Consider the following 16,881-nt stretch of genomic DNA (forward strand, 5'->3'; position numbering starts at 1 on the left):
ATCGCCAAAAGGACAACTGAGATTGAGAACTCCACAAACAGACACTAAACGCCACAACACACAAATCACACACCCAACCACACAACAGCACCTTCACCTAGATCCACACAACACCACTCACATGGCACCCCTAAAGCACCCACGCTTCAAGAAAGGAAGCTAAGGACCCTGGTGGATGAGATACTGAAAGTCGAGCCACAATTATTCAGGTCACAGGTCCAGCACACACACATTGCCAGGAAGATGGCGTTGTGGTAGACCATTGTCAACAAGGTCAATGCAGTGGGACACCATCCACGCACAAGGGACAACATCTGCAAGAGATGGAACGACCTGCGCGGGAAGGTGAGGTCCATGGCATCCTGGTACAATATTGCAGTCCAGAAGACTGGGGGAGGACCTCCACCAACACCACCCAACTACACTTACTGGGAGGAAAAGGTACTGGCCATCCTGCACCCTGAGGGCCTCACTGGACTCACTGGATTAATGGACTCAGGCAAGTCGTCTACAATTACCCCATATCCATCACACCTGTAATGCATGCACCACCCCACCCCTACAACATGCACCAGGAAAACTACCGGACCCAGGCCACAATCACAACATCCAGTCACCCTGCATGCCCACAAACCCACCAACAGGCCCACATACCTCAACCTGTGCACAGCCACCTACCCCTGCAAGGAATCACAAAAGCACTACACCACCCACAATGCACCTCCACATCCTAGGCGAAATGCAATGGCAACCTCACAAAGGCACCCTGCATGACCCAAAAGTGGAAAGCCTGCACAAAACAGCCCAGCTGTGCACCCCATCCGATTATGCAATTGTAACAGACATGTCCATTCCCCCAAACAGGCACCACCACCCATGCCACCTTGACGGATAGGACAAGGAGTGGCAGTGCCCCACATGGAGACAGAGGCACCAGCCAGGACACTGGAGAGGGAACCCTGGACAGTGAGGAATACCCTGGCCCCTCACACAGTCCTGGACTGTCACCATCCAGCATCCCCACCCAGGACACCACTGACACCCCTACCACACACCCACCAACATCAAGCCCGGGCAACCGGACCCACACCTGTGTATCCAGGCCACAGACTGGTGGAACACAAGGACAGAGGCCACAGTCACCACTTACCAACAGGCAGGAAGACGATGGCCCCAGTACAAGGGGTACCGCCAGATCTGTGCAGGGGACACAGGCACAGGGGGCTAGGCCCAGTGGGAGAGCATCAGTGGCCCAGGGGAGTGGACACAGGATGGATGCTGCAGCCCAGGACGTGATCTCTGAGGTCCTGGGAGCATACCACCATACCCAGGACAGATTGGCCCAGATTGTGGCCACCCTGGAGAAGATTCAAAGGCTGCAGAGAGCCCACCACAAAGAGACCATGGAGCAGTGGAAACTGCACAATACCCCCATGGCCACCATAGCAGGTGCTCTGCTGCACCTTGTCCCAACCCAGCCTGAGACCCCTTCTCTAGGCCAAAATACAGCCCAGCCGACAACAGCAGCAGCAGCAACTGGACTTGTGCCACCATCAGAGGACACACGCGAGACCTGCACCGCAACCCATACAGGCCAACACCAGGCACCCAAATGGACCCTCAGGCCCAGATATGGCACTGGAACACCTGCCAAGACCAAGGCCCCCTCTAAGAAGTGACTCTGACAAGAACTGTCCTTCAAGTGTGCCACAGAACCACTGTACACACCGTGCAATAACAACCCCAAAAACTGTAAATAACAGATGGACATATTACCCTTGCCAACAATTGCTGAGACCATATACCCAATATGGCCATCCACCAGTAGCCCCCTCCCATCACTGTAAAGAACACCATGGCATCCCTGACACCAAATAAAACAACTGTTCACCAATGTAAATGTCCCCTGTCATTATGTTGAATCAAATGGAAGAGTGCATGCAATTGTCATTGAAATCATTTATTCTTTTCTTGATTGCAGGAATGGCACCCCACGCATAACATGGGGTTGTGCCAACACAAATGTCAAACAAGTTGTCCATAATGTCACATTTCCCATGCAAACCTGGTCACAGTGACAATGTCTATAGACCCAACAGGCCCATTGAGGATAAGGCATACCAACAGTATGCTGCACAGACAGCAACAGCATCAAATAGTACCACTTAGTTACTGGAAGTACAGTTGGATCAGTTGGTTCCTGGAGTGTACATCTTCCCCCTCCTCATCATCACCATCACTCTCATCCCCTCTCTGAGGAAGCTGGTCTGGATATAAAGCCCCCTCCTCCTCCAAGAGGGGAATAGGTTTCCTCATGGCCACGTTGTGCAGCATGCAGCAGGCCACCACTATTCTACACACCTTTTCAGGCTCATAGGCTAGGGATCCCCCAGAGATATGGTGGCAACCGAATCTAGCCTTCAGGAGACCTATAGTGCACTCTATCACCCTCCTAGTACGTCCAACCCTCAGTTGCAGACAGCCTGGCTGTCTGCTATGTGCCAAAAAGTGTCAGACACACTTACCTATGATCCATCCTCTGTCCCATTGCAGTTGTTCCATCATGTGTGGCACACTGCTGTTCCTCAGCACAAAGGAATCATGGACTGATCCAGGGAACATGGCATTCAAATGTAAGATGTACTGGTCTGCAGTGCACACCAATTGAATGTTCATAGAGTGAAAGTTCTTCCTGTTTCTGTACACCTGTTCACTTACTCTTGGGGGGATGAGAGCTATGTGGGTTTCATCAATGGCACCTATCACATGGGGAATGTTGGCAAAGGCATAGAAGTCTGACTTGATGGCAGGGAGGTGTGTACGTTGGGGAAACCTCACATAGGACTGCAGGTGTCGTACAAATGCATTCAGGAATCTGGAGAGTATAATGCTAAACATTGGCTGTGAAAATCCTGCACCCATGCCCACTGTCACTTGAAATGAGCCTGTGGCCAGGAAAAGGAGTGCAGAGAGCACTTGCACTTCAGTAATGATGGGATGCTGATTCTGATTAACTGGTCTCAGTAATGCAAAAAGTTCATGAATGGTAGCACGGTTGAATCTGTAATTGATAATGATGTGGCGCTCCACCATGGTCCCGAAATCAACAAGTGGTCTGTACGCCGATGGGGCTCTCCCTTGCCACATGGGTCTGTACCTAGGAGGAGTTGAGAACACATGTGAGGAACACACATACATCTGCCCAACATGTTAAATATTCAGCACTGCTGGCATACAAGTTTATGACACATATGGATAGTAGGAAGTTACACTGGAGTGGCATGTCCTCAATGATACATCAGGACTGTTGTGGTGAGTAAATGTATATTTGTTCATGTCTATGGGGATTGGGGACAATAGGGCCTGCATGGGGCAAATGAGAAATTAATAAGTGCGTAGTAATGGCCAAAATGTCTGCCCCCTGTAATTCAGAAAAGTTGGAGTGAAAGTGACCTCATATCGCTAGCGGTTTTCGTAATAGCATAAGGCGGTGTTCACCGCCGTGTGACCATTCAATGATTAACATGGTTGTCAATGGGGAATATTAGCGTATCATGATCGCGGCCGGCAGTGACGGTGCACACGCCATCTCGCACGCCATCTCGTCACCCAAACTTCACTTGACTCCCGGATTACGTGCATGCAGGTACTTCACTGAGTGTGCTGCTGTGTCCTATCTCTGGTCCTGGAAATGGCACGAGTGGCAGGGGAAAGGGCCCGGCCTTCACCAGCGAGGAACTGGACAAGCTCATGGACGGGGTCCTACCCCTGTACGCCAAGCTCTATGGTTGACCGGAGGTACAGGAGAGTAGGTGGATTGGGGGGCATGGATGTGTGTAATGGTGGTAGATGGCTGTAAACGTGTGCACGTTTGACACTGTACAGTTGTGGGATTCATGACATGCTGCGTGTGTGAGGTCCTGTTCTGCTGCTGTGAGTGCCTGTCCTATAGGGGATGTATAGGCAGCTGTATCTAATGGGCATTGTCTGACCTCTGTGTTACTTTTTCTGTGTGTCCCATAAAGGTCAGTGCCCATCAGAAGAGGGGACTCCGGCATGCCATTGCCAGGGAGGTGCAGACCCTGAGGGTCTACAACCGGTGGAGCACCCACTGCAGGAAGCGATGGGAGGACCTGTGGCACTGGGCAAGGAAAAGCTGTGAGGCCCACCTGGGGAAGTTCACCCAATGTGGAAGGGGTGCCCGTCGGGCACTGTCCCCTCTAATGTGCCAAATTCTGGTGGTGGCGTATCCAGACGTGGGTGGGCGCTTGAAGGCTGCACAGCAGACACAAGGGGGTGAGTACAGAAACCATTGTATGACTCCTTGATGGATGTGTGAGTATGCTGTAGTATGTCTGCTGTCTATTGACAGGGACACTGACTCATGTCATTTTACATAATGGCCCCCATGGGAGGTAAGGTTGTAAGGGACAGGTCTGCAGTACTTCAGGTCCCTCTGTGCTGTAGGAAATGGCTGTAGAGCAGGGTTGTGGCCACTAGTCAGGGGCCTAGCCATGTTTATAGTGGTCAGTGCTGCATGGTGGAATATTTGCAGGGTGGGTGCATATGTGAACCAGTTATGTACCTCCATTCAGCTATTTACAAGTGTCTCTCCTGTTTTGTCTCCCCATCCCTGTTCTCTTGTGTTCTCTGTGTACATCAGCATCATCTGGCGAGGGAGCTGTGGCACCGGCGAGTGGGGATGCAGCGGCCCACTGTTCCACGGAAACAGAGTCAAGCGATGCCCAGGGGACTAGTGGGTTGGAGGGCGAGGGGAGTCCCACAGGGGAGGCAACTACCACTGGAGGTAGTGACTCTGACCTTCTCCGATGGGAGCTCCCTGGCGGTGGCGGACCCTAGTGGGCCCACCCATTCTGTGTCATCTTCCACCACCCTCATACCATCACCGCCCTCCCATTTGCACCCCACTGAGTTGCCCGAGCCCGCTTACCCAGAAGGGTGGGTGTCTCCTTGCCCCAGGCACCTCATCCCCTGCCCCAGCCAGCCCTGCTGCCCTTATGGAGGAGGCTATGGACCTCCTGAGGACCATCTCTGTAGGGCAGACAACCATCGTCAATGCCATCCAGGGCCTAGCATCAGAGGTGCAGCAGACAAATGCCTACCTGGATGGCATTTACGGTGCTGTGTCTGGCCTACAGAGATCTTTTCAGGCTCTGGCCTCCTCTTTGACCGCAGCCAGTGTCCCTGGTCATTCTGTCCCCGCTCCAACTTCTCTACCCCTTCCATCACCCTACTCCCTTCACCCATCCCAAGCACACATTCTGATGGCCATGCACACACCTCAACACACAAGAAGCACACTGAAACACACAAGCACCACACTTGCTACCACAGGCATACACACAGCCAACATACAAAGGCACACATACCAACATCCACTTCCCCTAGTGTGTCCACCTCTTCCGCCTCCTTGTCTGTCACCTCTACATACACACTCACAGGCACTGCACCCTCATTGACTGTTGCTGACCTCAGTCTGGCAGTCACCACAAAATCAGTCATCCATTCATGCACCCCATACACCACACCTTCACTCACCATAACGACTTTGGTTGACCATGCAGCACACTCACCAAACTTGCAGACACACAGACAACATACATTCACACTGGCAGCCTGTCTTGTCCCACTGTGTCCACTCCCCTCCTCCCATAACACTCAAATGTTCCAAGACACCCACCCAACACACATCCAGCACACCTCAGCATACTGTACAGTCACCTGCACCCACATCATGCACACCTACACCTGTCATGACCACTCCCTCTACCTCCACTCCCACGCCTTTCTCCAGGTCCACCCCGATTGCCCCTAAAAAACTTTTCCTATCCCATGTTGACCTATTCGAACCCACTGGCCCGCCCCGTCTCATCCCTAAAGGTGCCCACCTCCTTACCTTGTCCACTACTCCCACATCACAGGCCAACCCGTCCACCCTTCCCATTCCTGTGCTACCTCCCCTGTGAACAAGAGACCCCATGCTGGTCCAGGTACATGTGCCGCACCCCAGCCCAAGGCCACTCCACCAGCTTCAAAGACCAGACCCAAGCCCCGCCTCCTCCCAAACGTAAACCCAAGCCCCCCCTCCCAGTCGTGAGTCTCCACCCCCACCACCCCACTGCCCCTGTTCCCTGAGGTGTCTGGATGCCCCATTGTTGCCCCTTTAAGGTGGGGTACCATTTGCACTTGTGGGAGTCAAGTTGGGGCCATTTCGGCCCATTAGACTTTGGACTGTGGACTGGCCATTGGCCTTCTGTTGGACTTCTGTTGCTCCTGGAGCTTAATAAAAGTTTGTGTGGCCAGTATTTATTTTGGCACACTCTGGATCTTTGGTTCATCGTTTCTTTGTGGAGGGTGTTGTGCACATGTGTGTACTTTGGGCAGGTTGTCTTGGCCTTGTGTCGGGTAAGTACCTCTTGCTCTGGGGTCTATGGCTTGTGCTGTTGTGAGGGGTTGTGGGTGCTTTGCGGGGTGGGTGGAGTGGGTGGGTATGTAACTGTGCCCTTTCTACCTTTTTTTAGTAGGTTGCGGTACTTACCGTCATCGTCTTCGTCTGCGGTCTCAGTCGTGGAGTTATATGGCAAGGAGCAGGACTGGCATGATTTGCTACTCTCTATCCATGTCTGCTTCGGCATGTTGTGTGAGCCTCCGGTGAGTGTTTCCTTATTTATCGTTTGTTTCTGCCTGGCTTTGCGTGGCGGTGGGTCCCGCCCCAGAACTGACGGCGGTCTAATGCTTCATTATTTGATGGGTGGGTAGGGCCTTTCCGTTGGCCTGTTGGTGTGAGTGGTTTTCAGACTGCCTGTTTTTCAGGTGGTTCATAATTTGGCGGCCCAGACTGCCTGACTGTTGGCGGTAGTTACCACCATCGCCGGCGGAGTGGTCTTTCCCACCGTGTTTATAATGAGGGCCTAAGTCTTATGTGAGGAAGAGTGGCCCAAAGCTAGCAAAAACTAGGAAATTTGTTTCTGAAGGCTCAGAAATATTAAAAGTTTCTAATTTTACTTACCTTGGAGTTCTGATAGATGTTGATTTTAACTGGAAATTTTTAGTTAGTGTACGTGTCATGCAATATCAAAGAGCCATAGTTGCAGTTTTTAGGTTCTCAAAGAAGTTGGGTCATAAACCAGTGAGGGAAATGCTGACTGCTTTTAAAAGTAAATGTCTTTCTATTGCATCGTTTGGAGCTGGGTTGTGGGGCTACATCAACTGTATGAGCCTCCAGGTAGTGGAGAATACGTTTTTGAGGAGGCTGTTAGCAGTTCCGCAATCCACTCCGGCCGCTTTTTGTCATGATGAAGTAGGTCTGAGGGGTATAGTTGATTATTTAAGACTGTAATCTTTATTGCTTTGGCTAAGATTCTGGATAAATCCCGAAGCCCAATTATGTAGATCAGTGATCTTGGATTGTTTGTCACTGACTCAGTCAATGGACATCTCCTGGCTTAAATATTTTAATTCCTCATTCTTTCGCCTCGAGGCAGGTGAATATTTCCAGTCCCTTGATTCCATACCTGCGAAGGCCAAAGAGAAGATTAAGGAGCTTTACTGGCACTCCATTCTTGAAATGACTTTGATTAGTAACATACCAGGGGATCAGGAGAGCTTCTTGTTACAACCGTCACATCCCAAGCTGTGACTTACTGTCATTATTCCTGAGCGGCATAGGTTTTTACTTACTAGATTTCGATTGAAGACTATACATTATTTAGTAGCATTTCCCACTCAAGATACCTGGTTTAGAAAACTCCTGCCATGTACCTGTGACCGTAAATCCCCCCAAAGCACTTTGTACTTTGTTCTGTTTTGTAACTTATATATTGTACCAAGTTTTTTATGTCCAGTACTTTTGTCCACAGGCATTGGGTCCAGCCATATTGCCTGTTTATATTTACATGACTTGGGATGTGATGGGACGATACATGTTGTGTTGAATTTTATACTTGCTGCTATTCAAATTCATAAATGTTATTCATTTCTGCAATATATATTTATTCTGTTGTTCTAATTTATATTCATATTTAATCTGCTCACTGTATATGTAATTGACTATGATGGTCATTACAACCCTGGCGGTCGGTGCTAAAGCGGCGGTAAAACCGCCAACAGGCCGGCGGGAAAAAAATTGAATCACGACCGTGGCGGAAACCGCCAACAAAGACAGCCACTTTAACACTCCGACCGCCACGGCGGTACAAACAAACAGCGCAGCGGTCACCGCCAATAGACAGGCGGGAGTCAAAGTACCGCCCACAGTATCACAACAGTCCAATCCGCCACCTTTTCCGGGGCGGATTCACCGCTGATAAAAACACGGTAGAAACAGGCATTGAAGAATGAAAAAGACAAAAGGAAATCACTGTAACCATTGAAATATATTGAAATACAGCAATCAAAAATATATACACACTAAAAACTATTATATACACCAAATTTACAAGTCCAGGCATTGTCCGTGGACCACTGGGCCCAAAAAACATGGGCAAAGCCCACACCGGATACCTGACCTAAACGGAGAGAACACTGTAGGGGCATCAGATGGCAAAACTACAGGCACCTCAGGGGGAAGGGAAGGGGGGGCACCTCAGCCGGATGAGTGCACGACGCCAGATCCACGAGGGGGCTCCATGCCCACTGTTCCATCCTGGGGAGTATAAAGCCAAAGTCTCTCAAGTCTCTACAGTGGGTGGGTTTCCTACTGTTCCATCCTGGGGAGTGCAAAGCCACAGTCTCACAAGTCTCTACAGTGGGTGGGTTTCCCACTGTTCCATCCTGGGGAGTGCAAAGCCACAGTCTCTCAAGTGGATAACAGTCTCCACTGGTTCTGGACGGTGCCTGTTGGCCAGAGGGCTTCTTCCTGTGCAGCAATGAGGTAGTGGATGCATGTCTCCACTGGTTCTGGAGGAGGCCTGGTGCCCAGAGTGCATCGTGCACCCCTGTCCGACACAGATGTGCCCCTGCCGCTCATGGGCCAGCGGTGCTTGGGATGGCAGTCCCCTGTTCAGCGGTGCTTGAGATAGCCGTGCCCTGTTCAGCGGTGCTTGAGATGGCGGTCCCCTGTTCAGCGGTGCTTCAGATGGCGGTCCCCTGTTCAGCGGTGCTTGGGATAGCCGTGCCCTGTTCAGCGGTGCTTCAGATGGCGGTCCCCTGTTCAGCGGTGCTTGTGATAGCCGTGCCCTGTTCAGCGGTGCTTGAGATGGCGGTCCCCTGTTCAGCGGTGCTTGGGATAGCCGTGCCCTGTTCAGCGGTGCTTGAGATGGCGGTCCCCTGTTCAGCGGTGCTTGGGATAGCCGTGCCCTGTTCAGCGGTGCTTGAGATGGCGGTCCCCTGTTCAGCGGTGCTTGGGATAGCCCTGCCCTGTTCAGCGGTGCTTGAGATGGCGGTCCCCTGTTCAGCTGTGCTTGAGATAGCCGTGCCCTGTTCAGCGGTGCTTGAGATGGCGGTCCCCTGTTCAGCGGTGCTTGAGATAGCCGTGCCCTGTTCAGCGGTGCTTGAGATGGCGGTCGCCTGTTCATCGGTGCTTGAGATGGCGGTCCCCTGTTCAGCGGTGCTTGGGATAGCCGTGCCCTGTTCAGCGGTGCTTCAGATGGCGGTCCCCTGTTCAGCGGTGCTTGGGATAGCCGTGCCCTGTTCAGCGGTGCTTCAGATGGCGGTCCCCTGTTCAGCGGTGCTTGAGATAGCCGTGCCCTGTTCAGCGGTGCTTGAGATGGCGGTCCCCTGTTCAGCGGTGCTTGGGATAGCCGTGCCCTGTTCAGCGGTGCTTGAGATGGCGGTCCCCTGTTCAGCGGTGCTTGGGATAGCCGTGCCCTGTTCAGCGGTGCTTGAGATGGCGGTCCCCTGTTCAGCGGTGCTTGGGATAGCCGTGCTCTGTTCAGCGTTGCTTGAGATGGCGGTCCCCTGTTCAGCTGTGCTTGAGATAGCCGTGCCCTGTTCAGCGGTGCTTGAGATGGCGGTCCCCTGTTCAACTGTGCTTGGGATAGCCGTGCCCTGTTCAGCGGTGCTTCAGATGGCGGTCCCCTGTTCAGCGGTGCTTGGGATAGCCGTGCCCTGTTCAGCGGTGCTTCAGATGGCGGTCTCCTGTTCAGCGGTGCTGGCCATGCAGGAGTGCTCATGTGCCATCTGGCCTGGGCCTGGCAAGGCCCTCCTGCCCACCTGTTCTGTGGGTGCCGGGGCCCTCCTGGGCAGCTGTGCTGGGGCTTTTGGTGGCCTCCTGGCCAGCTGGGATGGGGCTTGCGGGGCCCTCCTGGCAAGCTGGGCTGATGGCGGTGTTGTCGGGCGTGCTGCCCTTCCCAGCCTTTCCTGCTCTCCTGTGGCCCTTCCCCACCTTGGCTGGTGTCCCAGCTGCCTCGACACTCCCGCCAGGAGCCCTGGTAGGGGTTTTTGTCCCTGGTGTCTTGACCCTCTACCGCCGTGCACTGTCAATTTTTGGATGTTTCTGAGGGGGGGGACTGGCTGTGCTGTGGCTCCGTACCAGACTGGCTGCCCTGGTGGGCGGTGCACTCCAGTGACCATGTACGACATGCACCACCGGGCCCGGTGATGTAGTGGCTGAGGTGCTAGCTCTGGGCCTATGACATGGACGGGGTGGGGGAGTTGAGGGAAAGAGGTTAAGTTTGGACAGGAAAAACTTTTTGGGGGCAGTGGGACGGGTAGGTGTAGTGGGTATGGGAGTGGAGGAAGAGGTTGTAGTTGTAGGAGGTGTAAGTGGGGTGGCTTTGGGTGCAGGTGCCTGGGCTGTAGGCTGTCGTGAGGTGGATGGCTGTTGGGTGGGTGGCTGCCTGCGTTTGTGTATCTTGGGAGGGGGCGGCACAGATACACTGGGAGAGGACACAGGGGACGTGTAAATGGCAGTGGGGGTGGTGAGTGCACGTGTGCAAGGTGTTCTGGTGTGTATGCTGCTGAGGGACGTAGTGGCTGAAGATGCTGTGCATGCAGGTGTGAGTGGAGACAAGACTGGCAGGGAGGAGGGAGACGTGGAGGAGATGGACACAGTGGAGGCAGTGGATGTTGGTATGTCTGTATGTGGATGTTGCTTGTGTGACTGCCTGTGGGATGTGTGGTGCTTATGTCTGCGTGAGCTGCCCTTGGGTGTTGAGGTGTGTGCAGGCTGGTCTGATGGTGTGCTTGGGATAGGCAGAGGTACAGGGGATTGGGTCTGGGTGGAGGAAGTTGGAGGGGGAGGCTAGACACAGGGACAATGGCTGCCATCAGTGCTGAGGCCAGAGTCTGAAAAGCTCGCTGAAGGGCCGCCTGACCAGAATGAATGCCCTCCAGGTATGCATTACTTTGGTGCACTTCCCTTTCTACACCATGGATGGCATTCAAAATGGTAGACTGCCCAACAGTGAGCGACCTGAGGAGGTCAATGACCTCCTCACTGAGGGCAGCAGGGGTGACTGGGGCAGGGCCTGAGGTGCCTGGGGCGAAGGAGATGCCCACCTTCCTGGGTGAGCGGGCACGGGGCAAACGCTGAGGGGCTGCTGGGAGGGCGGTGCTGGTGCGGGGGGTGGCGGCTGTACCTGTTGTTGCGGGGGGCAGAGATGTTGCCGCCACCACAAGGGAGCTCCCATCAGAGGACGAGTCCGATCCACTAATGTCGGCTCGTGTCCCCGCCGTGGAGCTCCCCTCGCCCTCCGTCCCACTGGCGATTTCAGAGTCAGTAGTGTGGCCCTCCATGGCCATGTGGGATGCAGCTCCCTCGTGCTCCGGTGCCACTGCTCCTCCGCCTGATGATGCTAATGCACACATGAACAGGAAAACCACAAAAAGGGGGGGGGGAACAGAAGAAAGACATGCTGAGTGCATGCATTCCCACTACCGTTGGCGGACAGCACAGACACAGAAGCCCCCTTCACTACGCTACGCACTTGGGGTCCACTTTGCAATCCCTGGTACATGGCCTACAAGGCTATGGACGACATCTGCACACATAGGTGACACAGGGCCATGAATAGCTGTACTTGGCACCCTACAGAGGTGGGGAGCGGGGGCACAGGGCCGTGCCTTACGGAGGGGCCTAGACTACGGAAGTCGCCCTGGCCTAGGGATACACACAGCCCTCCTCCCCCACCCAGACACCTCCACAGCGCGCAAAGTTAGCAGAATGTGAGTGTACTCACCCCCTTGTGTCTGCTGTGATGCCCTCACGCGCCCATCCAACTCGGGGTAGGCCACCGCCAGGATCCGGAACATCAGGGGGGTCAAGGTCCGACAGGCACCCCTCCCACGTTGGGAGGCTATCCCCAGCTGAGCCTCCGCCATCTTCCTGCTGCAGCAGCGAATGTCCTCCCATCTCTTCCGGCAGTGGGTGCCCTGTCTGTGGTGGGCCCCCAGGGTCCGGACATCCTTGGCGATGGCACGCCATATATCCGTCTTCTGGTGGGCGCAGACCTATATGAAATGCACAGGGGGGGAAGAAAAGTAATTACCTTCTGCACCATCAATGTGAGTGGCCCCCCATCCCTACCCTTGCCATGTGGCACATGCACTCACCGCCGTTTCAAGCATGCCTCAATCTCTCCCCCCCCCCATCTTTCATCCACCCCACTCAACACAGGCATAGCCCATACAGCATGATCCCAGTGTATTTACCTGTTTGTCTGGAGGACCGTAGAGTAGCGCGTACTGGGGGAGGACCCCATTCACAAGCTTCTCCAACTCCTCCAATGTGAAGGCAGGGGCCCTTTCCCCAGTCGCATGAGCCATTGTCCCTTCCAGACCGAGGTCACAGCAGCACTTGCAGTGTAGGTCCTCTCCTGTCGAAGATCAGGTATCGAGTGAATTAACAGAGAGAAAATGGCGGTCACATCTGCGGCGGTGCGTACCGCGACCGCCGGCGCACATCGTCATTGGCTCCTGAGACCCATAGGGTCCAATGTTAACCAATGCAGCATTGTGCTGTGGTCTTCGACCGCCTACCGCCACGATGTGCAACGCCAGCGCAGTTACCTCACATCCCATTGTCACACTTTACAGGTCAGACAGCAGCCATTTCAGGGGCCCACATGCCTTACTTTTTTGACTGCGTCACACATACCTAGGCCTTGCATCCACACTCATACAAGCCATTTGATGGGTTAAGATCCGTGTTTTTTGAAAGCTTGGGTTACGTACCTCTGGGATGTTTGACTCTGTGCTTGCTGTTGTCCTTCATAGGCACCGTCCACTGGGACATGTGAGGAGATGGCGGCATCCTCCGGTGTATAGACCGCTGGTGGACCTGTTGACAATGGAGGAGAGACGTCTCAACCGGACATACAGGCTTGACCGTGCCACTATTCTGGAACTGTGTGCCCAGCTGGAGCCAGACCTGATGTCACCTATCCGCCATCCCACAGGAATCCCCCCTCAAGTGCAGGTGCTGTCAGTACTCCATTTCCTAGCAAGTGGGTCTTTTCAAACAACAGTGGCCATAGCATCAGGGATGTCCCAGCCTATGTTTTCCAATGTGTTGTCCAGAGTGTTGTCTGCCCTGCTGAAACATATGCGCAGCTACATCGTTTTCCCTGAGGTGGAGGATTTGGCTACAGTGAAAGGTGACTTCTATGCCCTTGGACATATCCCCAACATCATAGGTGCCATTGATGGGACCCATGTGGCTTTGGTCTCCTCCCACAGGAGTGAACTGGTGTACAGAAACCGGAAGAATTATCATTCCATGAATGTCCAGATGGTATGTTTGGCAGACCAGTACATCTGCCATGTGAATGCCATGTTCCCTGGCTCAGTGCATGACGCCTACATCCTGCGGAATAGCAGCATCCCTTATGTGATGGGTCAGCTCCAGAGGCACCGTGTGTGGCTAATTGGTGACTCTGGTTACCCCAACCTGTCATGGCTACTGACCCCAGTGAGGAATCCCAGGACAAGGGCAGAGGAACGCTACAATGAGGCCCATGGGCGAACTAGGAGGGTGATCGAGCGGACCTTCGGCCTCCTGAAGGCCAGGTTCAGGTGCCTCTATATGACAGGTGGATCCCTATTCTACTTACCAAAGAAGGTGTGCCAGATCATCGTGGACTGCTGCATGCTTCACAGCCTGGCTTTGCGTCACCAGGTGCCTTTTCTGCAGGAGGATGGTCCAGATGGTGGTGTTGTAGCAGCTGTGGACCCTGTGGAGAGTGAAGAGGAGGAAGACGAAGAAGACGACATAGACAACAGGAACACGGTGATACTGCAATATTTCCAATGAACAGAGGTAAGAATACAAACCGGCCTATTACATGTACTTAAACACTACTACCTCTGTACTGTCTGTTCTTTTCACCCAGTGTATGGTAACTGAGTTGTCACTTTCCCTTACGATTTCAGAGATCTGGGTCCCACAGTGTGACATCTGCTTTGTTTCCCCATGGACTACAGCTGTGTGACAGTGGTATGTTGGCATCACAATGTAAATAAGCATTTTGGCACTGTAATTTCAGATAACTATATTCACATTCACAGACAGACTCCTGATTGTTTTGTGCAATAACGGTGTTTATTAAGGTGCTAATTATTGGAGGTGGGTTGTACATTGGTGAGGGGTGATGGTGGAGGAATGTCCATGGCAGAGTCCAGTCTATTAGTCTCACAGGTGCATTGCCCAAATGGGTCTGGGAAGTGGAGCTGGGGCAGTTTAAGGATGGACAGGGTGACAAAGTGGGACAGTGGGATGATTATCAGGGTGGTATCCTTTCTTGGCGGGGGTCTTGGCATCTTACTCTGTCCTCTTCCTGGATCTCTAGGACCGCTTGCGGGGTGGTTCTCCTTCTGCAGGGGGTGGGGTGCTGGGGGCCTGTTGGTCCTGCGGCGGTGCCTCCTGTCCACTAGTGCCGGCGGAGGTGGTGTGCAGTTCTTGGTCCATGCTGGTGTCAGGGGCCCTTTGTGGTGCCACAGTGTCCCTGAACGTGGTCACTACCAGATTCAGCACCCCTACGATGGTGCCCAGGGCGGAGCTGATGGTTCTGAGTTCCTCCCTGAAGCCCAAATACTGTTCCTCCTGCATGCGCTGGGTCTCCTGAAACTTGGCCAGTACCGTAGCCATCGTCTCCTGGGAGTGGTGGTATGCTCCCATGATGGAGGAGAGGGCCTCGTGGAGAGTGGGTTCCCTGGGCCTGTCCCCACCCTGTCGCACAGCAGCCCTCCCAGTTCCCCTGTTTCCCTGGGCCTCTGTCCCCTGGACCGTGTGCCCACTGCCACTGCCCCCAGGTCCCTGTTGTTGTTGGGGTGGTGGGTTAACCTGGGTGCCCTGTAGTGGTGAACACACTGCTGCTTGACGTGTCCTGGAGACAGAGGTGTGGGCCCGCTCGGTGTGTGCTGTGCTGGTGTTTCCAGAGGGGGGTAGGTCTGCAGTGGCCTGTGGCTGTGTGAGGGGAACCGACTGACCCGAGGTCCCCGATGGGCCGGGCTGGTCATCTAGATCCAGGTCGACAGAGCTGCAGTCATCACTGTGGGCCTCTTCTGGGGGGGTGGACATTTGTGGACCCTCCTGTGCAGTGACGTTGCGTAGGGGTCCTGCAGGGGTATAAAAGCATGATTATTGCATCTGTGTGTGGAATGGTGTGCAATGGGTGGGTGCCCGTGTCCCGCAGTGCTTGCATTCCTGTGTGGGGGCTTTTGTGTCGGTGGTTTGGGGGGTGTATGGGTATGTGCAGTGGGCATGCTTTGGTGATGGGTGTCCATGCTTTGTGGTCGCATGCAGGGCTTGGTGTTGGGATGGGTGGGTTGTGAAGGTGGGACATTTCCAAGGAGTAGGAGTGATGGGGGTGAGGCTGAGGGTGGGGGTATGTGTTGGCATGCAGGTGGGGTTGGGGGGATGAAGTAGTGAAGATGTGACTTACCAGATCCATTCCTCCAGATACTCCGCCGAGGCCCTCAGGATGCAGGATGGCCAAGACCTGCTCCTCCTCCCATGTCATAAATTCTGGAGGAGGAGGAGGGGGTCCGCCGCCAGTCTTCTGCACTGCAATCCGGTGTCTGGATACAACGGAATGCACCTTCCCCCGTAGGTCATTCCACCTATTCCTGATGTCATCCTGATTTCTTGGGTGCTGTCCCACTGCGTTGACCCTGTCAACTATTCTGCTCCATAGCGCTATCTTCCTTGCAATGGACGTCTGCTGCACCTGTGCTCCGAATAGCTGTGGCTCTACCCGGATGGTTTCCTCCACCATGACCCTGAGTTCCTCCTCCGAAAACCTGGGGTGTCTTTGCGGTGCCATGGGGTGGTGTAGGTGATGTGTGGGGTGGAATGTGTGGTGATAAGTGTGGTGATGTGTATTGGTGTGTTGTGTGAAGTGCGTGGTATTTGTGTGGGTGATGGTAATATGTGCGTCTGGGTGCTCGATTCTTCTATATGGTCTCTCTCTCTCTCTGTGCGTCGTCCCGATTTTTTTGTGGTGGGGGTTTGTGGGTGATGTGGGTGTGTGTTTTATATTGTATTGGGTGTGTGGGAGTGGTGTTTGTATGTGTATCAGGTGTGTGTATTTGGATTTGTCCAATGTGGCTGCGTTTTGTAGGAGTGTGTGTATTTTGAGCGCGGCGGTGTGTACCGCCAATGGGATACCGCGGTTGACAGGCGTGGATTCGTGTGTCGGGATAGTGTGGGCGTATTTCTGTTGGCGTGACGGTGTCGGTTTGGTTATCGCCAGTTTATCGCTGGCCTTTGGTGTGGCGGACTTCTGTGGGTGTCTGTATTTTGGCGGTTTCCGAGTTGTGGGTCATAATGACCGTGGCGGTTTACCGCGGCCGCGGCGGTGTGTTGGCGGTCTTCTGCACGGCGGTAAGCGGCTTTTACCGCCAGGGCTGTAATGAGGGCCTATGGCCCTCATTCTGACCCTGGCGGTTTGTAACCGCCAGGGCAGAGGGCAGAGGAAGCAC

Source organism: Pleurodeles waltl, chromosome 3_1 (genome assembly GCF_031143425.1).
Source record: "Pleurodeles waltl isolate 20211129_DDA chromosome 3_1, aPleWal1.hap1.20221129, whole genome shotgun sequence".
In the NCBI taxonomy this organism is placed as follows: domain Eukaryota; kingdom Metazoa; phylum Chordata; class Amphibia; order Caudata; family Salamandridae; genus Pleurodeles; species Pleurodeles waltl.